This window comes from Octodon degus, unplaced genomic scaffold (genome assembly GCF_000260255.1).
Source record: "Octodon degus isolate 3935 unplaced genomic scaffold, OctDeg1.0 scaffold00133, whole genome shotgun sequence".
NCBI lineage: Eukaryota > Metazoa > Chordata > Mammalia > Rodentia > Octodontidae > Octodon > Octodon degus.
Genome location: NW_004524709.1, coordinates 2522174 through 2546999, shown reverse-complemented (window position 1 = coordinate 2546999; position 24826 = coordinate 2522174). Strand labels below are relative to the sequence as shown.

The window sequence follows — 24826 nt, the reverse complement described above, 5'->3', positions numbered from 1 at the left end:
TTTTGCTTTTTAAACATTTGAAACGGTAAGTCTCTAAAATGATGATTGGGAATTGCAATTGAAGAAACACAGGCCATCAACTGATGTGATAATAGTGGCAATTTTATTGATTTAATCTGTGGTTTAAAATCAGCCTGTTGATAAATTTATGTATCAGCCTTTTATATGTAAACATGTAACCTTTTGTATGTAAACGTTCTGTATTAAAGCAGTCTGTCTATAAAATATGAATGCTGGAAGTATATCTCAGATGTTATAAATGTAGCTTAAGTTTTTAACATGACTTAATCAGTATTTTAAAGTGAAGCTTATGAAAGCCCTTACATTATATGTAAAGTGATTTAGGGCGATGGTTTGAAATAACTAATAAACGGTGTGGTTGATCATAAATAGGATAGTAGAACTAAAAGAAGCCTTGGAAACCTGGATTAATCCTTTCATTTTGTGGAAAACATACTATTTAAATGATTGAACAAAAATATATCTCAAAAAGCAGAGAAACTATCATTGCTTACCTTTGTGATTATTCAGGTTACTTTATCGTTATCTACCTCCTGTTTTTTTTACTTTATTTCTCTTTTTCTGAAACAGACTACATTTTGCTTCCTGACTCAGAATAGAACAATTGTAATAATTAGACATTTTTTAAAAAGCTTACTACTTTATTATTTCAGGGGAATAGAAATTACTTTATCCCAAACTCTCAAAATGTCAGATTGGGATAGTTTGACCTTTAAGGAGTCTGAATATTTTTATGGTAATGTTTCTTTTAGTTCTTAAATTTTCAGTCACAGATGGGTTATGTGAAATCTGCTCAGGTTATTCAGAATGTGCACAGGGAAAATAACAGTATTTTCATTGTCTTAATGTGTGTGTTTGTGAGTGTATCTCATGGGACAGGAAACACTATATAAGTGTGGGAAAATTGCTACCAAATTAAGGTGTATATTAAAGTAGTAGAATAGCTTTTTTTCTCAAATTGTTTTTTTCTAATTTCTTCAGAGTTTTCTGTGACTGAAAAATAGAAGTCTATATATAAGGTTTTCCTTAAGTTTCTTTCAAATATTTTTATAGTATTCATTTAGTTAACATATTTACATTTTATCCATTTTGTAAAATATTATATTTTACTAATTTTAATAATAACTATCCTTAAAAAAGGAAAACATACAAATATATTGATCTATAATACAAGTTTTAAACTTAGTTCTTTTTTTTTTTTTAATGTATTTAGTACAAGGTCTCACTATGGAGATTGGACTTGTAATGATCATCCTGTTTTCAGCCTCCCAAGTGCTGGGATTACAGACACGCGTCACTATGCCCAGTCTCAATGGCCTCAGTGTGCCCCAGGGGTGGGGCCGGAATGACCCACCTGGGATTGAGCCCCAGTCCTTGTGCCTGCCTAAGCAGGTGCTTTAATCTGCTGAGCTATCTGGCCAGCCTTTAAACTCAGTTCTTTAACATTATGGATTTGGATGGATGTAGACAGAGTGTGTGTGTGTGTGTGTGTGTGTGTGTGTGTGTGTGGTTTTTAATGTATTAGATACAGGGCTTCACTATGCAGCTTGGACTCGTAGTGATCCTCCTGTTTTCAGCCTCCCCAGCACTCGGATTACAGGCGTATGCCACCACAGCCCACTCAACTCACCCTGGGGGCGGGGCTAGCACTGATAGTGGTGCCTGGGATGGAACTGCGTCCCTGCACTTGGCTTAGCAGGCACTTAGTCTGCTGAGCTATCATCTTGCTGGCTCTCAAATATTATATTACTATTAGTATATACTGTGGTGGCAAATCTGTGGCACACATGCTTTTGTGAGTTGTTATTGAAAGCTCTAAAAGTTTGCCATCACTTGATTTATGAGGGAGAAAAATTGATTTGTGAAGGAGAAATTATCCTAGAATATCAAATTTGGGGATGAAATAATTATGATAAATGGTTTGAGTTGTTAATGTTCTTTTGCGAAAAATATTGAACAAATTTATTTAAATCCTAGGGCATGAGCCTGGGTCCAGCAGATCCATCCCTTTCTACTATAAATTTTTACTTTAGTTTTTTAGTAGCCTGCTGTGCATCTCAGTACCTTTCCATGAGGAATACAGGAAATCTCTGTGTTCATGCACTTCCTGTGATGAATAGCAAGGGTTGTGCACCTGTGGAGAAGCATCAAAATGGAATTTGGACCCACTTTTATGTTCCGTGCGACAGTTTTCACACGTGTTACCTGAGCATTCACAGAGGGCCTAGTAGTTCCACACCACCAGGATTTGTTAAAAAAAAAGTTTTCTTTTGGTTTTTCTGGTAGAAGTAGTCCAGTTTAGTACAAAGACACATGAAAAACCAGATTTGCAAGCTTTGGAGGAGGTCAAAAGCAAATCATTAGATTTCTCATGCATGGATAATGAAGATCCATTATGGTAAAATGCGTGCTTTCTTAACAGAAGAGTGATGTGGGTGGATGATAATAGTGATGGTGATATGACTTTGACATTGACTGTGGTGGATTGCTTGCTGTTGGTCAGTTTATTCCACCCAGCTGACCTAAACTAATGTGCTGCGTGTGGGAGGTCTACCTGAGAATTGTTGCCAGAAGCATAAGAGGCAGAACTGGAGAAGGGATGAGGCTGTTAGGGAAGCTCTTGAGTGCTGTCAGATGCTTTTAGGAGCTACTGGTTCTTTTGGGCTAGTCATGCTGGCTTTCTCGTGAATGTGGCTGTTCTCATCTGAGCAAGAGCTTGGGGCCTCATTTTTGCTGAGTATGGCTACCGCTTACTTTGGGGGAGCTCTCTGGTCCTCATCTTGAGCCTTGCTTCCTGGCTCCAGAAGGGATGATAATACACAGCTCAGCTCCCTGGAGAAGCTTGTTGCATTGGCTTTCCTCATGGGAACTCAAGTTTTCTTCGTCAGAGAAGCGTGGGGTGTCACTGTTGCCTGAAGATGGTTGTGGTACTTTTCAGGGAAGCTCTGGTGCTTACCTTGAGTGTTGCTTTCTGGCTCCAATTCAGATCCTTCCACCTGCTAGCACAGATCCTTCATCCCACTGGCATATACTTTCTAGATTTCACCACAGACTTTTGGGCCTTCCCAGAGCAGATCCATGGAACAGGCCTGCATGAGATGCTGTGGACTCTAGGGCTGTAGGCCTCCAGGTAGACTTGTGGGAGGCATTGTTATGACCTATAGGTTTTCAGCTGGACTCATGCAGGGTATTAGGGTCCAGGCCCTCAGCTGGATTCTTTGGTCTTTACTGTGTGAACAGATTTCCTGCACTCTTTGTACATGATTTTTTGGGTGATTCATTATAAAATCATCTGTAAAAATGTTCTATATTGTATTTTACTCCAAACTATGACATTGGCCATGTAAGCTACAGTTCCTGTGACAATAAAATGTTACAAGAATCAACTGATACATCCTTGATTCACATGACAAAATAGCAATATGAGTAGTGCCTATTGACTAGTTAATATATTGTAGAATGGCCAACCAACCAAATGCAGCAGTCCAATGTTAGAGTTAGGTCTGAAAATATAGTGAGAGTCTTCACAGGGCTGAAAGGTATTGGAGAGAATGCCGGCACAGCTATTCCATGTTGGAAATTGTAATAGATCACATGCTGTAAGATACTGTGAAATACACAGAATATGAAATGAAAGTTAAATGTTCTACATAAACCAGTAGGCATATTCAAAAATGTATTCATTATGACACCTCGGTAGCTGAACTGAAAGCAGTCAGAGGTCTGCTGTATTTATCACAGATTTCTCATGGTGACTATAGGAATATAAAAGACTTATGGAAAAGCGATGGGTCAAAATATGGCATAAAAATATATACCCTAAAAAAATGTATACTCTTATAGACACAATGACTTACTATGCCTTCAGTTTAGGCATTTATCCTGGAACTCAGCCATCAGGTCCTTATTTCTGTGGCAATAAAGCAAATGATGCTCTGAACGGATTTATTGCTCCCATCTCCCAAACTACTCAGAATGTGACATTCAACAGTTGGTTTAATGGTTTCCAGTTGATGCTATATTTGCTCACAGAGTACAAGTGACCAGCATAGGAACTGTACACAGAAACAAAGCAGGAATTCAAGTGAAGTGGTTCAATTTCAAAGCAAAGAAATAATGTAGTACAATCTTTGGGTTTCAAGAAGATAAAATATTGGCCCCTTAAATGATAGAGGAAAACAAACTGGTGCTGCTAATGTTAACATTTTACTATAATGTAAGTATTTTTTTTCTACAGTTTTATTGATAAACAGATAGCAATGAGACAGTTTCAAATCAAATCGGAAGTACAGTTTCAACAAATAATACACTGCATATATTCTTCTTAGTGGTTAATTGCTGTACAAGATGCGGACTTGTGATCCTATTTACAAACACCATTAGAACAAATCATTCTATTCATTAAGACAATGCAACTATATATCTACCCCAACCACTTTGAATACACAGATACAGAATGGACATTCATCGGTGTACCCCATTTTTCCTAAGTTCCGTTATTGAATATTATAGGTGTGTAAACTCAGCAAAATATTCTAAAAGAGTCCAGTAGCCCATAATAGCATTGGGTCTTCTGTTTAACTGGCAATGTCAGAGATTATTGACCTGAGTCCCCCACAGCTCAACATAACAGCATGGCTTTATTTCCTATATTTCGTCTTCATACTTTTCTGCTGGATGGTTAAGACCAAGGTAAAGCAGGACCTATGCAACAAGAGTTGTAGCTTTTTGGTCTGAGAAGGTCATTGAAATGCCCTCAGGATTTATCTGGAGATCCTGTACCTCAGATTGTAGAACCTCTGTCAGTGTCAGCCATGTGGATGAGTCATGGCCATTGCTTGGCCAATGTGCTCTCTGTGAAAGCCTGAGAGAGTGTCTTCTCCCCATGTGACTCTCCTTAGGCACACTCTATGTCATCAATCACTTTCCTCTTTGGCCCCATAATCTTCTTGATCAGAAAATTTGGGACACTACCGAGGTACATGACGTTACAGTACAAGTTCTCATATGTCCTGAGTCTTAATTGATCTTAGAAGGCTAGGGCCAAAAAGTTGGCTTTCCTTGTAGCCCTCCTTTTTCTCTAATTTTGGTCTGCAAACTTAGGTTGTTACCCATCCAGAAGAAAAGCTTATTGTTATTATCAAATGATTTAGGCTATCAAGCTTAACCTCACTATCTCACTGCATTTCAAACATCTTAGGCATAATAAGGAACAGGTATTTTTCATCAAGTATTGATATGTTGAATTTTAAGTGCCTACATAATATGATAAAAAAACATATAATGTAAGTATTGATAGGGAATCTCTACAAAATGGAGCTTTTCTACAACAAACTGAAGGTGGACTAGATGTTGTTGCTTAGTTATGTAGCAACTATAATGTCCCTTCAAATACAAAGCTTTGGCCAGTGGTTGTGTTTTACTTGATCCTAAATGTGTGGCATAGTTTAATAGTTTACAGAGTATATAGCAATTGCAAAATATCTCAGAGAAATTTTCTGAGAGTATTGGGACTGGAGCTCATAAGAGACCATTTAGAGCAGAGGAAAACCAAAACATTTCTGTCCAGGGAACTTTGCCAGAAAATTGGGGAGCACACAGGTGAACAAGTATCACAAACACCTACTGTGACTGCAGAAAAACAGAAAAGATGTCAACTGTGCTGTACAAGAAAACAAAACATGCATGCCATCAGTATACGTGATAGTTGTGTATGGAACATGTTTGAAGACTGCCCTGGGTATGACAGTTGAAGCAAAGCTTATTTCTGTGGTAAGCCTTTGTTTTTACATTATAGTTGACACAGCCTTTAATTTTTGATGTTATCTTTTAGATTTTTGTAAGCAGTTAAACAGCTGATATGAAAATGTTGATGTGTATTCTAAGCACTCATTATATATTTGATATTTTATTCACATCTTATTTCCCCACTAAGTGTATATAGTAGAGGGTCCTGACAAAACAGGAAGGGAGGTGACAAGAATGCACATAGGAAAGGAAAGCTGAGCACATGTTATCAGTGTAAGTGAAATGTGCATAGAGCATGCAGTTGTTGTGTGTGAAGACTGCCTTGGGTATGACATTTGAGCAAAGCATATTTTTGTGGTAGACTTCTATTGGCATTTTTAGTTCAGTTCATATAGGAATATGTTTCTGTTATCTTTATTAAGGTTATTCCTTGATAAGAACTTTTTGTAAGCAGGTAAACAATGATGTAAAAATTCTATATCTAAATGTACACTACATATTAAGATTTAATACTTTATTTTATTAAGCATTTTATGTTCCTGTTAACTACACACTGTGTAATATAATAGGAATTCCTGGCAAAAGAGCAAGAACACTGAGATGCCAGGTATGACCTACCAAAAGACCAGGAAAAACAAAAGACATGCTGTCAGTGTAAGTGCTGCGTGAATGATGTGTGTGAATGGAATATGCTGTTGTCATGTATGTGGACTGCCTTAGCTGTAAACTTGAAGTAAAGTTTTTTTTTAAAGTGCTATTTGCATTTTCATTGTAGTTCATATGAAAATTTATTTTTGATGTTCTTTTTTAGACTTTGTACACCAGAACCTAGTTGGTATTGAAAATTTTGATTTTTTTTTGTGAACACAGTAAATATTAAAAATTAAATACTTTTTGATTTTTTTCCTGTTAAGTACACATTGTGTAATATAATAAAAATCATAAAATTAAAGTGAACAGTTCACCAAGAGAAATATTTTAAAGCATAAATGTAGGTCTTAGAGATCCATGTTTCTGCATCTTGATGACAAAATGAGTCTTATGTTCTGGGGGCACCTGAAGGTATCACTTAGAATTATCTTGGAACAGGAGGAAGTTGCAGAATTAACGAATGAATGAATTTGTGTGCTTAAGATAGCCTTTTTTCACCAGTGTTTGTGCAGGTGCAACAGAGGAGTCTGATGCATTTATGTGTTTAACAGATACGGATGAGTGTTAATATGCTAAATAGGGAATGAGCTGTCACAGTTTTCCTCTTCAGTATCTATGTTCGCCTGGTCTCTAGAGCCAAGGTACACTAGATTGCGAAAGTAGCATATTTACAGTGGAGCAGCCTGAGAAGGAAAACCACATAATCTCTTCCACTGTACTACATGAAGCGTATATATGGTGACAATAGCTATGTGTTTCTAAGGAGCCTCATGTTTACCTGGGCACAGATATTTTGAAAATAGTACCTGTTTCTCTAGCCTGTTACTTTTTTTTCCTGCAGAACCTCGATAGGAGCTTTCCTGCAGAACCTCAATAAGAGTTCAACCAGGGATTGAACTCAGGCCCTTGAGCTTGTCAGGCAAGCATTTATTCTACCGAACTATCTCCCCGGCCCCCTCTAGCCTGTTAAACAGATGTAAGCTAAGTGTGATTGAGCTTATGATTTTAGGTTCTTTATTTTGTATTTTTGATAAGTTGGAAAAACCTAATAACCAGATTTATTAAGATGATTCCTAGATAAGAGCTGATTTTGAATGTAACTCTGAATGTTTCTCCTGTTAATGGAGCATGTAAACCTTGGTGTCTGTCCTGACTTTTTCATTCCTACTTTTATTCCTTTTAATTTTTATAATAACCTCTTTCATTGTGTCTAATACATGTGTATTGGACACATAACACATCTTAGATGCAAGAGTTCAGAGGAATGTCTTTAAGGGACTCATGCAAGTGGTTGGAGATAAAAGTTAGCAGTTAGAATAATGCAGTAGCTGTTTTATGAAACAGAGAGTCCTAGGGATCGCGGGCATAGCTCTTAGATGATCTTAACTTGATAATGAGGGGAATGAAGTCGTCAAACTCTAATGAGCAGTGCTGTCAGTTGAGCTGAATCTGAAGAAATGCATACAGTTTTGCTGGCACAGGAAGTGAAAGGGGGGATGTGAATGGAGGAGGAGGGAAAAGAGGAGGAGAGGATAGAGGAGGTGATGATGATCTGCATCCCAAGCAAAACTGGTATCGTAGATTTAAAGTTGTAGTGTTAAAGAGGGCAACATGGATTGGAAAAGGTGTTGAGGATGGCAACGAAGTGTATGAAAGCTGGGGAAATAGTGGTGGAGGTGGGATTGGAGGAGAATTCGGGTGCACACGTGACGAGACCCTGTAAAGGAGTTTGAAAGTACTCCTATGATGACAGTAGGAGGAGATAGAAACAAATTAGTTATTCGGCCAGGTGCCTGATCCTTCCATTGCTGCCTGAAATCAATTTCTGAATCAATTTGTCATAAAATTTAGAATTTGAATGTAACCTGTAGTTCTAGTTGTAACTCTAGATCTCTCCCTGCACTCTTTGCCAGCTACCTAGGAATGCTTGCTGTTCTCAGACTTGTTGCCCCATCTGTATGGCAATTCTCTTTTCCCTTCTCTTCCAATTGGGATTATTTATCACATCAACTTTCAGAGCTCCAAAACCACCCTACCAATAAAGCTTTTTGCCTCGATTCTCTTACATTCTAGAACAGAATTAATCTTTCCTTTTATCATATGTACGTGATGAGTATACTTACTAAATGGACAGACAGATATTAAAAACATGCTAAATACATGTTTTGCTTACTGAACATTTTTCTTTATTGTGTTTTGGTTGTCATAACAGGATCTTAGATAAATGAAATCTTATCACTCATAACGCAAACAGAGAGAAAATGACTCCTTTGACAATTTTGTAATAGGCAGACAATAATTTTCAGTTTAAAAAGTGTTCCTATTTTGCTTCATATGGTTATTATTTAAATTTGAGAAACTGAAGTCAGGTTAGATTAATATACTTTATATAAGCATAGGTTGATCATTCTTTATGATTTATAAAGAATTTTTTTTCTTGGTCATACAAGCTACCATGATAAGAATTTTATAATAATAATTTAAGAAATAGCTGGATGCAGTAGACCCTATTCATTGCTCATGCAACATCCATTCTTTTTTCATTCTTTACTAATAATAACTTGATTTTTATTTGGAGTGATTTTGTGCTCAAAAAACACACCAACAAACTACTCTTGAACTGTCGGCAAGTGCTCATGAAAGACTTTTGGGAAAGTTTTGCCTTCTGAGTTGGTTTTCACCTCTTCTACCTTCTTAAAGCCTTCTTTCTACCTTGATGTGAATGCAGTTCCTGGAGTCTAGCAGTAGTAATGTGACTAACAAAAAGAACACAAACAGGAAGAAAAATATAGGAGATCTGGTCTTTTGTCACACCAGTACCACTAAAGAACGTATGTACAAACCTTGACTTCTAGACTTTCTGGGTTATTTTCAGTCACAGCCATCCTCAGTAGTATGGTAAGAATAAGACTAGGAAAACAGTGTCATTTACATATAAAGTCTTTTATGTATATAAACTTAGTTTCAAAGTGATTTATTCCATGCTGTGATTGGGCACCTTTCTAGATTTCCTTCAATACTGGGTGGTTAACCACAGAGTTACATCTCTAGGTCCTTTTAAATTTTGAGACAAATCTTGCCAAATTGCCCAGTGTAGCCTTGAATTTGGCATTCCTCTTGCTTCAGCTTTCCGAGTAGCTGGAATTACAGGCAAGGGTCACCTCATCTGATTGGGCAGTTTTGGTGAGGAATAGCACATATCTGAAGGTGATGCACAAATAGGAGGGACCATTAAAATATGTGATATGGTATTGATGTTTTGGGAGGTAGAGAACTCCTTACTGCTTTTACCACCTTGTGAGTATTTCTGTGTCATGGTGTTTTCCATCCAATATATGAGTAACTGTTCCCTAATCTCACAGGGGACAAAGATGTACTATACTTTATTCCTTAAAGTCATATTTGCTTTTTTAATAGTAATCTCTTAAATTATATCAATTTATAATGCTTATCTAAGTTGATATTTTCATATACTCATTCATACAATGATAGATTTTTTTATATTCTTAAAAAGTTGTAATTAATTATGAATAGCTTTTGGAAACTCATTTTACTGCTAAGTTGATACACAGTTATGTGAGTGACTTGAGGAAGAGGAAAGGCAGCGCAGAGGAGGGTGATTCAGAGTGTGGACTCTAAGCAGGTAATTGGGGGCACTGTCCTGGATTTGCTCACCCACTGGCTGTGTGACTTTTGGCAAATCACGTACCTTCCCTACACCTTCACAATAATGTCAGCATGCACTGAATGGGCTAATACAGTATAAGGGGCTTGTGCAGTACTTGCCATGCTGTAAAGACCATGTCTAAGTTCCTATTAATATTTTTTGTGTAAGGACCACAGCTAATTGCCTATTAATATATTTTTCTATTTTTTAAAGAGAGTAAAAAATTAGAAACAATACAGAATTTCACTAAACAAAATGATAGCAACTCAACAATCATTGTTATATTGCATATTATCTACAAATTACTTGTTCAGATTACCAGATAAAAGCCTGCAAAGCCTATTAATTTTGTTGTGTTTGTTGTTATTGTCATAATTATTGATTTTGCATTCTTAAATCTCAAATTGATCTCTTAGATGGCTAATAAATAGGTATTTATGCCTAGGAGAAAATACAGGGCTGTGTGGCTAATGATCCAATGCAATATGGTGATATTCTTTATAACAGTATTAGCTTATTTTACTTGGCAAACTTTAAGCAGTACATTTATTCTTTAAATTTAAAGTATAATATTTGAGTTCAATATTATGTATGTATTTTAGATGAAGTTAACTGATATAATGTTACCAACACTTCATTTTAGGAAGGTACATTCAGTACAGATCATAATCAGTACTGTTTTTTAAATATAGTATTTCTGGCTGGCTAGATAACTCAGTGGAGTAAAGCGCCTGCTTAGGCAGAGTGCAGCGCCCCCTGGGTGCACTGAGACCAGGCATGGTGGCACATGCCTGTAATCCCAGTGTTTGGGAAGCTGAAAACAGGAGAATCACTATGAGTTCGATCTGTGTAGTGAGACCCTGTAGACCCTGTACTAAGTACATAAAAAGAAAAAAAAATATTTCCAAGAAAAATGAGCCAAAATATTTTCCTTAGCTTATTGGCTCAGCATGTCATTGTCTTAACTATAGTGAAACGTTGAGGGAAGAAAGTGAGTTTTTATTATCAGTCATTTCCTGAAACTAAATTGTTTAAAAGTTTTTCTTTGAATTGTTTAATCTAGAGATGTCTAGTCCATGGGTGTATGTGGTCTTGAAGAGTGAGCAATGCAGCCCTGTAGATCATAAACTGTGAGCACCATTGTATGACTTTTAGTGATGTTTTTGAAGACTGGATTGTGCAGTCCTGACCTGTAGACTGAGCAGGCAGCAGTGGAATCCTGTGTAGGGGATCGTACCGTGAAGTGGTGACGCCCCTTCACCCACCCCACAGTGGAATAGATTAGAGAGCTGTGTGTGTCAGGTAATATGTGCACTTGTGCAAGCTGGCAAGTAAAACACAGTTGATTTCCAGTAATAGTAATTTAATGACTTAAAATATAAAACAAGAACTTTTGAGATATATATCTAAATACACACAAATATATATTTATATTTAGTGCAGAGTCTATAGGGTCTACAGGATCTCACTACACAGATCAGACTCACAGTGAGCATCCTGTTTTCAGCTTCCCAAGCTCTGGAATTACAGGCGCAGTCCCAATTGACATCTCAGCATGCCCTAGGGGTAGAGCTGGCACAGCAGGCCTGGGACAAACCTCAGACCTCTTAGATATATAAGTTTATCTTAAACTCAGTTTCTTGGTCCATTAGTAGATCTATCTTGAATGCTCTACAGCCACATTACATGCAGTTGTGTGGGATGGCATGAGATAGACTGCAGAGCATGCTACATCTATTTAGCTCTTGAGTCCACTGCTTACAAAGTAATGAGCCCTTTCACAGGCTACTCAGTCTCTCTTTGCTTCAGTTTTCTAGTATGTAAAGCTAGATTAATAGAGGAGGTAGAAATTCTTATACAGTTGTTAATTGTGGCCTATATGAATGAACATTTCTAAGTGCTTACCTAGCATACAGTTGATATATATATATATATATGTTTAGTAATAAACAAATGTGCGTAGTGTTCAGGTTTATTGTACTTTATAATTGTATATGTTTATCATTTTGTTATTCTTGTATCGTTGTTGCACTTTTGAGAAAAAATTGCATATATACTAACCTGCTTAAATGAATTTTTATTTTTACCTTTTGCCACAATTGTGAATAATGTTTTCTATCCTACATTGTTGCTTAAAATGTATTATGAGTGCTCTCTACTTTCAGTGTCTGGTACCATTTCCTTTGTCAGGCGTTAGGGGAGCTCCAGCCTCTGACTGCCAACTCATTTCTCAGTACCATCCATTTCTAGCCCACTGCTCCATTTACCAGCTAATTACTGCCTTTATTGTTTTTTTGTTTTTGTTTTTTTTTTGCTCTGAATGCCTTCAGGGCAAGTTTGGCTGGCTTGAGTTGTGGGGATCTAACCACAGCAACCTGAGCCTGACTGCTTTGTTGAAACAGCCACTTAAAGAACTAAGCTAAGGGGCAGGCCCCCCAAAATGGCAGAAGGATTTTTTTTTTTATTGTTAAAAAAATATTTAGGGATGATTGTTTCATATCTTCAGATGTTATATAAGCTCCTCTGTAATCTGTGGAATTATTTGTGCATATAGTAAATGTTCAGCATGTTGGATAGAAGAACCTTCAAGTTTTGAAATACAGTCAGATTTCTATTAATATCAAAACTGCATTTGTTCAAGTAATCTCTGAAGAAACAAGAATCCAGCACTTCTACCATCTGTGATGTCAGTCCCAGAAATGTGCTCCTTCTCAGAATCCTCTACTATCCATATGTGGCTTTGTCGTGGGGAAGCTGGCAGTAATAGTTCTGGTCACTGCTGTTCACTGCCCTGCCACATGGTGACATGCAAATCTCCTTTATAAATACTTTTTGATAATAATTTTAAAGGGTACTGGTTTTCTGTCAGTTTCCCACTTAAATGGTCTCCTTTGTTCCTTGGTCTGCTGTATGTTGCTTCTATGTTCTTCCTGATATTCAAGTGCAGATTGCATCATTGTAACAAAGGAAACAGTCAATATTAAAAAGGAAAAACAGTTACTGTAATTAAATTTGTAATGTTTAGGTATGAAAGTTGTTTTTCACTTTGAAGAGGTTAGAATATTCATATGAGGAATAAACTAAAATTTTAGCTTAACTTTTATAGAATGTATGTGTGTGGTATAGTAAGTTGTACATAATACCCATTTATTGATGTAAATGAGTATAATAATAATAGGGCAAATTCACAATTTATTGATGTGTAATGTCACCGACACATATTGTGTATGTTACCTTGTATTCTGTTGATGAAAACAGGAGTGGATGTTATAAATACTATTATGAATCAAATTTATATATGGTTTTCCCAGAGGATTAAAATGCCTTGTGTTTTCTCAGGTTTTACAAAAGTGACAGAAGGGAATAGGTGGGACCACATTGAAATTTTAAATAGCTTTTGGAATATATTCCCACATACTACCTAATAGCATAACTATTTATAGTTGTTTTTAAATGTGCTATGCCCTTTATTAACTATGAGCTTCTTAAGAGCAGGCCCTACAGTCCATTTATTATTTCAGAGTTAATTCTGAAGAATGAAGTGATCCATGAGCTTGCCTGATGTTTGTTTTTCTATAGTCTATCAACAGAGTGTTGAATGCACATATGCATAATAGATAATTGATAAATTGAATCAGTTGTCTAATTACTGAGAAGATTCAGTTCTTTATATTATTACTGAAACTCTGCCCAGTAGACGTTATGAATGTTCTCTAGAGAACAGTTAGGTTTACATGAGTTACTTTACTTAGATTGCTTCTTGGAATTAAATGTTTATTCATACCACTATCCTAATAGAATTTAAATGCCATTTAAACGCGCCAAAATATCTTCATTCAGGTAACTTCTTATCCTTTAAAAAATAGGCTGCTGGAGTATTTTTTCTCTCCCATTTCGCAGACACCAGATGCAGTGATTAATAAAGGTCATTATGCTGCTTAGTCAGAGCGCTTTTAATGACAATTATGAACATCTGCAAGTTTCATCACTGTAGTTACCAGGAACAGCTACCAAAATCTAGGTAGTGTGCTTTGAAAATCTGACTTAGGTTAATAAAACATTACATAAGAATGTTTGAATATTCCCTCAAGTTTTAAATAATTGTGATAAGGCCCTTATCTTTCTGTAAAGTGAGCAATCCAAAATACCAATGAAGCACTGCTTTGGAATGGCTGTTCCTGATAATCCTGGCTTCCTGCAGTTGAATTCTCAGTGGTCGTGCAGAATTGGTGCAGGAAACGGTGTTTTTCTTATGCGTTCTGATTATCTTTGATTTGTAATGTAGAATTGATTTGTAAGGTAGAATTTGGAATTGAGCTGAAAAGAAGAAAAATCTTATCTGCACCATGCTGGAGAAAGCTAAAAAAGCGGATTGTGGGTATATTAATTATGGAGCTTTGAAAGCACCAAAACGTTAATTTAAAAACCACTTTTTATTTATTTATTTATTTATTTTTTACCATGGATTTTATTTTTTTTAAACCACTTTTTATTTTGAAATAATTATTGGTTGATAAGCTTCATAGTGTAATACAGAGAGGTCTTATGTACCTTTTATTCATTTCACCCAGTGGCAACATACATAACTTTAAATTTCAAAACCAGAATATTGACATTGGCATAGTCCACAAACATTATCCAGAGTTCACGTTTGTGTGTGTACTTCTGATTAAGATCAAAGTTGCAGAACCATTCATCACCACAGATTTTCTAGTGCTCTTTATAGTCACATCAGTTCCCCTCACCCTTCCTCACCCTCCCTCCCTTTTCTAACCTGTTACAATCTCTGATATGTTCTCCATCTTCATAATCCTGTCAGTTTGGACTCATATAAATAGAATCATATGTTACCTTTGAGGGTTAGCTTTGTTTACTCAATACATGTAGCAAGTTGTTTCATGTTTCAGTAGTATTTATTTTTATCCATTCATCTGTTGGTAGACATAGAGGCTGCTGCCAAGATGTAGCTATTATGAATCGTGTGCTATAAAACATGAATATGCATGTAACACTGTGATATGATGTTTTTAATTTTTTCGGGACAGTACCTAGAAAAAAATGTGATATATACACACAGTAGAGTAGTACTTTGCCATAAAGAAAGATGACCTTGAGTCAGTTTTAGGAAAATGGATGCCTCCTGAAATAAATCAGACACACAAGCTTTAAACATCATGAGTTTTCTCTTATAGGACATAGAGAAATCTTTTTCAGATGGGGACTGGATCAAGAGATGGAGGGAGCAAGGAAGGTGGGAAGTGGAAGGGGACTTAAAAATGGATTCAGATTTGTTATGCACATGTACCAGTTCCACACAATGATAGTTGTATTATTTAAAGTCTTTGACTATTGCAAATAAAGGTGTTAATTAACATTCATATCAAGAGTTTTGTGAGGGCATACATTTTAATTTCTATAGAATAATCAGGAATGTAATTGATGGGTCATATTGTCAATAATTCTTAATGAAACTACCAGATGACCAAAGCTGTTATTTTTTAAAAGTTATTTACTAATGTCTAGTACAACTGGGATATTGTGAAATTACAGTCAATTCACAAATGTGTGTGCTGTACAGAATTCTATGTTTACAGATTGAGATAGATAAGTTACAGACGTAGTGCAGACAGCTAATACATGAAAGGTTGTGGAATATCATGAATAATCAGAAGTCCATTTAGTGTTAGAATTACATTTAGATGGAGGAAGTTTACAATCTGATCAGTGGCTGCAGACAGGTACAGTCCTAAGCAGTGTCTTGAGTGAGTTGCTCTTTTCGCTTGCCTGCAGTGACTTTGTGTTCATGATCCAAGATAGCTGCTGCTTCTACATCCCTAGGTGCCAGAGTCAGGCCAGGAGGAAGAGGGGAAATCCAGAACGGGTGTCACCTGTGTGAGAAGGCGGCTGCTGTCCCATCACTGTCAGCCAGAACTGTGTAACCTGGCTACCACTACCTGCAAGGATACTGGGGAAACAAATGTTTTTTAACTTGGAATGTTCTTGCAGAGAAGATTTTGGGTTGCATTAATAAGCAAGATATGGGAACATGGGAATGAAAGAAGTATTTTTTGTCTGAGAAAGCATATAAAAACTAATGAAATATTTGCCTAAGACTGGCTGAAAATTTGAGTAATGTCTAATGTGATGAAAGAGGTGCTCACACATTGTTGGTAAGAGAACAATTTGGTAAACTTTTTTTTATGAGCAAGTTATTTGTTTATCATAATTAAAAATGATAAAAAAATAAAAATGATCAGGGCTGGTGAGATAGCTCAATGGACTAAGTGTCTGCTTAGGCAAGCATAGGGACCAGAGTTTGATCCCAGGCACCACATGCCACGCAGTTCCCACCCTCCGGGCACTCTGAGCTGGCCATTGAGACAAGTGTGGTGGAGCACACCTGTAATCCCAGAGCTGGGGAAGCTGAAAATGAGGCTCACTGAAATACATTAAAAAAAAAATAAAATAAAGATATTGCATCCATTCTAGCCTGTGACTCAGAATTATATGGAACACAATTGCTTCCTGTGGAATAGAAAGATAGTATGCAGGAAGATCTTCATTGTTTACATAATATCAAGCCACTTGAAACTGTCAGAGAAGAAAGGTTAAAAGTGTCAGTATATTCATACAGTGAGTATAATATAGGTAGCTGTTGAAAGAATACACCTGATTCATCTGAACAGACCGGGAAAAATAACTATGAGATACATATTTGAGAAATAAAAAATAATTTCACAAAAATATGCATGGTATAGTTCTACTGCCTGCCCTCTCATCCACTTTTTTTTTTTTTTTTTTTTGACAGGATCTCACTATGCAGTTCGAGCTGGCATTGTGCTTTTGTAGCTCTCAAGCTGGTCTCAAACTTGCAGAGATCCTCCTTTCTCAACCTCCCAGTGCTGAGATTACAGGCATGCGCCACCATGCCCAGTTCCTGGGCCACTTGGTGGGCACCAGCATCCAGGGCCGAGATGGCGTGCCCAGGGATCTGGGACTGAGACTGCACAGCATGCAGGGCCAAGGATCAAACTCAGGTCCTTGTGCTTGCCAGGTAGGTACTTATGCCTTTCAGCTATCTCCCTGCTCCTCCTATCCACACATTTACATAAGTTCTTGTGTCTGTATTTATGTGTGTATGGTTTGGTTTGTTTTAAGGTATGCAGAGGAGAAAGGAGTTCTGGAAACATACCAAGAAATGGAAAATGGTGGAGTGAATTTTAAAGAAGAGTGTAGGGGAAGAGATTTCATTGTTATATTTTTGTGTTGCTTAAATATTTTACAAGCATGTATTAACTATACAGTTAGGAAGTAAGTGTTCTACAATGTGGATTGTTTTGGGATGTTCAGAGTACGCTTTCATAGTTTAGCTGTTATGAGTGAAACTAAAGTTTCATTTTGCCATCTATGACCTAAAGTTAGTAAATATTTTTTTCTTAGTAACTCAGAGTCTAATAAGATGCTCAAGTCTGTTCATTAGGCAGAATAAATTTAAGTAGATGTGGTTTAATTTTTCCTTACAATTTAAAAAATTTTTATTTCCTTTAGGTGGACACTTGCTTCTTGTACATTATTGGTATATCTACCCTTAAGAGTTATTTCCTATTTTCAATTTTCTGCTTTAAGTCTGTTTGAGAATGAAGCACCATCAACCTGCTTGTATTTGTGTCTAAAAATTGTTCTGAATAAGAACAAGGTAATTTAGTTTTGAGGGAAGGCTTTGAGAGACCTTTCTGTGGATATAGTAATGGATTATAGTTTATTGCTCTTTGAATACTTATGTTTTTACTATGTAGAGGCATGTTTTCTTCTTTGTTTAGCTTTGAGTCTCAGCTATGTTTTAGTTATTTGAAATGGCTTGGTAAGTGAAATGTTGCTTAACCCCACAGTGTTACTTTTTCTTCTAGAGTATGGTACTAAGGGAAGGAGATAGTGTTTTAGGGCACTATTATGTGAGAAAAGCAAATCTCCTAAGTCTTAAAATATTTGTTTTTCTTTCTGTTCCTTAATGGTAAGATAATTCTTGCCTTTGTTGACAACATGGCACTTAAGCCATTGTAATGTCATGTCTGGAGCATACAAGTTAGACTACAGTTTGATTTTGAAGTTGCTGTTTTACCGTACTGAAAAATTGACCAGCTAGGCTATACACTTTTCGTAGTTTTTAAAAAAATTTAATTCTCTTGCTTCAAAGTGAAATGTCAAAATTTATTTGAGTAAGTAAACACTACCTTTAGTTAAATAGCCTAAGACATTTACATATTCATTTATAATCTTTAGAAATTCCTTAAGAAGCTAGTTTGTATATTGTGAATACTGTATACACAGCACACATACATAGCTACAGGTGTTACTTCCCTCCCTCCTTCAGCTTTTATTTATTTATTTTTGGTGGAACTGGGGGTTGAACTCAGACCCTAGTGCTTGCCAGGCAGGCGCTTACTCTACTGAGCTATCTCCCCAACCCCTCCATCAACTTTTTTAGGAGTTACCTTTATTATTTGGATTTTTACCTTATAGAATTTAGGAGCCTTTTATTTTGAAAATTGTACTGTTATGATTATATGATTGTATAACCAAACTTATTGGCTTGTATTGCTTTTCTAGATTTTGTTTCTAAAGAAAGTTTAAAAAAGTCATTTTAACAGTTGATCTTGTTAATTAGAAAACATATACTAATATTAAGCAAAACAAGTTATGCTTAGTTTAGGTATTTTGAATTTGGATGTTGTCCAAAAACTTCAGGAAAAAGTCCTCATGTTTGCTCCATGTTTATGGAATAGGAGGTCTTCAGATGTTTGGATTCCTTAGATATTTATGTATAACTTCATACGATTTTCAGTTTGATTAGGAGAAAGTGACACAGTGAATATGAGGTTAATGAGATAAACAGATGTGACTATGGAGGTATGAGTTGTGTGAGGTAGAAGTACAGTGTGGCTTCATTATGCAATCTATGGGTGGGGAGGGCTAGGGTATATAGTCGGAATTTAGTAACCACAGACTGGGACCAGACTGACCAGAATCTCCTGGCTATGCCAAAATGATAGCTTCTTGTTTTTAGCAGCTACTTTTGTGTCTTGCCAACTAAATGTAACTGGGTTCTGGGTTGCTTACCTTTCCTTATAGAGTTAAGATTCCATATTCTTCTTGTCTTGAACAAAGAATTGAATAAAATGAGCAAAAAACAGTGACGAAGTTTATTTGAAAAAGTAAAAGTGAGGGCTGAGGGAGAGACTGGCTCTGCAGAGCTAGTTTGGGGCAAATGAAAGAGCAAAAAGCAGGATGAAAGAACAGCCTGAAGAAGGCAGGATGGGCTCTCTCAAGGAAAGATGCCATAGCAACCTTTTCTTAGTATCTGTGTCCTTTTATACTGTCCAGATCTCAAACAGACCTGTGAGAACTTTACATATGGTCTGAAGTGATGGTACTGGGACCCCATACCTCAGCCTGGGGTCTGATGTGGGCCGTCCTATTGAAAACCTGCTCAGGTTCTCCTGAGTAGTCCCCATGTAGGGCTTTGGGAACCATCCTGTGCATGTGCTCTGGGATCTTGCAATTAACAGCTCATGCCTACTTCCCCAGCCAGCTTTGCCATGCCCTAATCTCCTATGTCAAGATTGTTGGGTGTGTTTTGCACACTGGGATATATCTTGTCTAGATACAAATAGCCAGAAAACTGCAAAATTCAAATTCAGCTTTCAGAGACTACCTTTACATTTTTGAGTTATCATTCTTGCTTATTACCTCTTCAAAAACTGGTTCTGTTCCATCTGTCTTCCTTTTCTGGGACTCCACTCATACCTGTTTTAGACTTTTTCCTTGTGTCTTAAATGTCTCTTACGTAGTTTTCATCACTTTCTTGTTTTAGTCTATGTATTTTCTGGTTTGTCTTCTAGATTATTAATCCTCTCCTCAAATGTATCCAATCTGCTATTAAACTTAATACTACAGTATTGAGTTTTTAATGTCAGTGATTGTATTTTTCAGTTCTAGAATTTTTATCTGGTTCTTTAAAAAATGTATCTTGTGAATATGTATTTCCCCTTCCTCCCTTGAGTTGTTTGATTGAATGGTGATAGTACATGTGACAATTTTGTGGAGGTTTTTAGGTAAGCATTTAGCTTCTGTAGACAGTAGAACAACTTACTTTCATCTTGTTTGAGCTGTTACAAGTCTGAGTTTCTGTGTTTATAAGGCCTTATTTATTTTTTGGTCTCCATTAATCCTAGGGGACCTGGACCTGGAACTGGAGGTCTGAGGTGCCTTGCAGGTTCCTGTCTTCTTGGTGGATCTAGAATGCTTTGATTTTTATCTTCTCAGTACTGCAAAAGTGCTAAGAACTGTGTTTAGCTTTTCAACTTTTTTTTTTTTTTTGCCTTTCAACTTTTTTTACTACTCTTCCTAGCTTCACTTACTTTGTTCTCCTTCTCAAGTTGTGATATACATTCACTTGAGTAAGTAGTCTTGTGAATTATCTGTTTCTCATATGTTTGCCCAAATGACTTTATTTACTAGAAAATTGTTACAGTTAAAAACAATACTATGCTTTTGAATTTAACAAACTTTCTTCTTAATAGTATGACTATATAAGTACTGTATTATTTAGTCTAATTAATTAATGATATTGATAGAAACAGGCAAATTAGGAAGGGTGCCTTGTAAAAAAAAAAGTTTCATTGCCTAATGTTAAGAATACAATGTTTAATAGATATGTGGCTTATTGATATATGAATTTCCTACATAATGTGTGCTGTGTTAAATCAGTATAAAAGGTTTTTTTTGTTTTCTTATCTCCATTCTAAAAAATATTTCATCTAGAATTATACTTAGTTGTGCTCTTATGTACTTCATTGCAACCTCCATCCATATACAGTATTTCCAGGACTGGCTTGAAACCACTTAGCTGTTACCCATGTGGTAAAACTGTGACCATATTGAGAAGAGGAATTTAGCATAAAGCAGCATTATTTCCTTATTCTGAAAAGGACTAAGATTAATGTTGAGGTTTATGGTAGTATCTGTTCACATTTTTAAACCACGCTTAAAGATGACTCACTATTGTGACTTGTTTAAGTTCACTGTCAGTCAAAAGCTCTTTCATTCTGCTTTTCTTTTTTAAAATTTCTCCAATGAATAGAATTATTGTAGAAAATCGCACATTACTGAATATAAGCATTGTTGTTTCTTTATTGGAGTGTATGTGCTATGTCTCTAGGCACATTCAAAGCTCATGATAGAACTTTGTTATTTGGTATTAGGAAGTACAATATAGGGAGAGTTAGTAAAGTGTAAAAGTAGTGAGATAACAGACTTTTGTTAATACATAAATACTACAGTATTTACTTTAGTGAAAGCGTTCACCTATTACATAGGAGTGTACTCTTAAGTTGTGGCCCAATTAAGCCTATTCCAGGAAGTACCATCAGGACTTATGAATGTTTCTGTTTCACAGAACAATTGAGGTAGCTCAGTTATTTAAAAAAAAAAAAGACCAAACAAAACTTGGAAGTAATTTAATAGCCCTTAGATTTATCATAGGGCCTAAAATGGTAGACGAGCAAACTTAACTGATTATAGAAAATCAATCCTTTTTTTTTTTTTTTTTTTTTGAGACAGGGTCTCACTATGTACTTCAGGCTGCCCCTGTACTTACCCTGTAGCCCAGGCCAGCATAAAATTTGCGGCAATCTGCCTGCCACAGCTGGGATTATGGCATGTGCTACCACGCCCAGCTAGAAACTCAGTTTTGTAATGCTCTGTATAGACATTGACAGACAGAGTTGGAGAAGTCGGAGGTGTCTGAGTTCGATTTATAGGACCACAACTGAATAGCTATGTAATTTTTACTATTAACCTTTCTAGTTCAGTTTTCTCATCTTTACACTAGTGCCTGTATCACCAGGATGAATTTTTTTTTTTTTTTTTTTATTGTGGAACCAGGGATTGAACTCAGGTGCTAGGCAAGTGCTTATTCTACTGAGCTATCTCTTCAGCCCCTCACCAGGATAATGATTAAGGTTAAATCAAATAGTTCTTAATTTATTCATTTAAACAGTAAGTTTAATAGTCAGACCTTTTATCAGGTACTGGTTGTGCTACAGAAATGTTATAGGCCCTCCTAATGATATAGGGGAAGTATTAATAGTTCCCACGCCAAGTTCATGTTCCTCCAAATTGAAAAATGAATCTAAGGAACAGTGGAGGTTAAGAGTAGGAAATATTTATTGAGAGGGAGAGATATGGCTCTTGAGAGGGAGGAGGGGTCCCAAGAGGTTTGCCAATGAACCCACTTTCTGGAGGGAATTTTATAAAGCCAAATCACAAGATGGGTATAACAGGACAAAACTATAATCAACCAATAAGGTTACAAGTAGAGCCCCTTAGGAAATGTTGATCATGTAGGGAAGCAAGTTGCACAGCAAGCGTCTATGGAAAGAACAAAAACTTTTTAGGAAGAGATGAGTAGATAAGCGAGGCTGCTTATCTTAGCCTTTGGGGGAGCATGTAGGCCTGGTCATTTCATCTTTATCTTGAGGCTGGCCTCTAACAGTGCACCTCCAGCCACAGTTGTAGTGTGTTTTTCATCTTTTGTATTGACTTACTCAAGGGCCTACCCCAGTCTGACTGCATGTGATATCTCTACCTAATTTAGCTGTGTATAATAGTTGCAGTAGTAAATAAAATAAATTGATATAAAATGTGAGTCTGGAGAAGGCTAAAAGCAAACGTGTAAACAAAATAAACACAAAGGCTTATATTTTCTGTGAAGAAAGCCACTAGGGTACTGTAAAACAAAACTGAAAGAGGTGGTTCTTAGGTTGAAATTGGAAGAATATAGGAATCAGCTATACAAAGCATGGAGAGGCTTACAGAAAGAAGGAGCAGAATGTAGGATGGAGGAGGGGTGCATAGGCACTAAGGTGAGGTCACCTTATGGGTATGAAGGAAGGAAGTGGCTTCCAAAATGCACCTCATAGTGAGTGCTGTAAAACTCATGTGTGCTCTTTGGAAATGCCCTTAGGCCCTTACTCAGAACTTGGGGATAATTCTTTTTTGTACTCCTCACCTAAGTTTAATTTTTTTTACTTTTATGGTAGCCTAGATTTGGCAAATTAGGACATGAATTTCCCAAAACATGAAGTTTGGCTGTAATAAAATAAAATTTTTTTGATTTTTTTTTTTTAAAAATGTACTTAGTACAGGGTCTACAGGCTCTCACTACACAGATTGGACTCATAGTGATCCTCCTGTTTTCAGCCTCCCAAGCTGATTACATGCATGGGATTACATGCATGTGCCACCATGCCCAGTCTCAGTCCCCTCTCAGCATGCCCCAGGGATGGGGCTGGCATAGCATGTGGTGCCAGGGATCAAACCCAGTTACTGTGCTTTGCTTAAGCAGGTGCTGTAGTCCACTGAGCTATCTGGCCTGCCCTAAAATAATAATACTTAAAGTTACTAGTAATTGTTAAAAATATGAAATGATGAAAATCTTCCCTTTTTTTCAGAATTTATTGAGGTATGGATTCATATGTATAGAATTCACCATCTGAAGCAGACTCTTTGATTAACTTTGTTAAGTGCAGTACATATAGTCATGTAACTGCCACGTGCTGATACAGAAAAAATTTGTAAAGAACCCTAAAAATTCTTGTTTTCTTGTGTCAGTTTGTCCTGGCTGCCAGCTTTAGGCAACCACTGGTCAGTTTTGCTTTTATTATAATTTCGTGGTTTTTTTCAAATTTTATGAGTGGAACCACACAGTATGCGGTCTTTTATTTTCGAATTCTTTTGTGTTGTTGCCTGTTACCAGCAATTTTTACCCTTTCGTATATTTATTGGCTGTTATGGCTTATATCTAGATGTCCTCTAAGAATTTGTGTACGCAGAGACAGAAATTTTGGGAAGCCATTGGATTGGGGGTGGTAGTCCTTAGAGCTTTCTGTTAGGAGTGAGGGTCTGATTGGAAGAGGCAGGTCATTAGGGGTTATGACCTGGAAGGGGACATCACCCTCCCAGACGCTTCCCTTTTTGCTGTTTTCTGGCAGACAGGAGATGAGCAAGTTGCTTCTGCCTGGCCCTTCCACCATGCTGCTGAAATATGGGGCCAGCGGACCATGCAAGATCTGAAACTTTTAAAACATGAGGCAAATAAACTTCTCTATTAAGTTGCGAGTGTTAGGTATTTTGTCCCAGCAGTAAGAAAGAGACTTTGACATTGGCCGTCCATATATTTTCTTTTTCTTTCTTTCTTTTTTATGTGGCAGAGCTTGGGATTGAACTCAGGAGACCCTTGTGCTTGCCAGGGAAACGCTTATTCTACTGAGCCATCTCTCCGGCCCCATATATTTTATTTATAGATGTTTCTGTCCATATTTTTTGTCCATTTTAAATCCAGTGTGTGGATAAAAATCACAGTTTGCTTCTCTCTTCATCAATTAATGGATATATGAATTATTTCTACTTTTGAGCTAGATAAACATTCGCATAAAAATTGCTACAAATGTTTTTTAGTTTATTCTGGGTAAATATCTGAGATTAGTGGGTAGTATACTGAAGTTTAACTTTATAAGATGCAGCTTTTTTTTTTCTAATATGACTATAACAATTTATTTCCTCATTAGCAGTGTGAGGGAGTTCTTCTGTATGCTACACATCCATATCAACATGTGATTTTGTTGGTCTTTTTGAAAATTTTATTTTAAAGAGAAAAAAAACCTCAAAAATTTTATTTTA

The 24826-nt window shown here is 36.5% G+C and overlaps 1 protein-coding gene across 3 annotated transcripts in view; it reads left to right on the top strand.

Moving 5' to 3' along the window:
• Nucleotides 1-24826, top strand: part of Usp6nl (USP6 N-terminal like) — a 169559-nt gene that overhangs the window by 41576 nt on the left and 103157 nt on the right. The gene's annotated exons all lie outside the window — the stretch shown is intronic.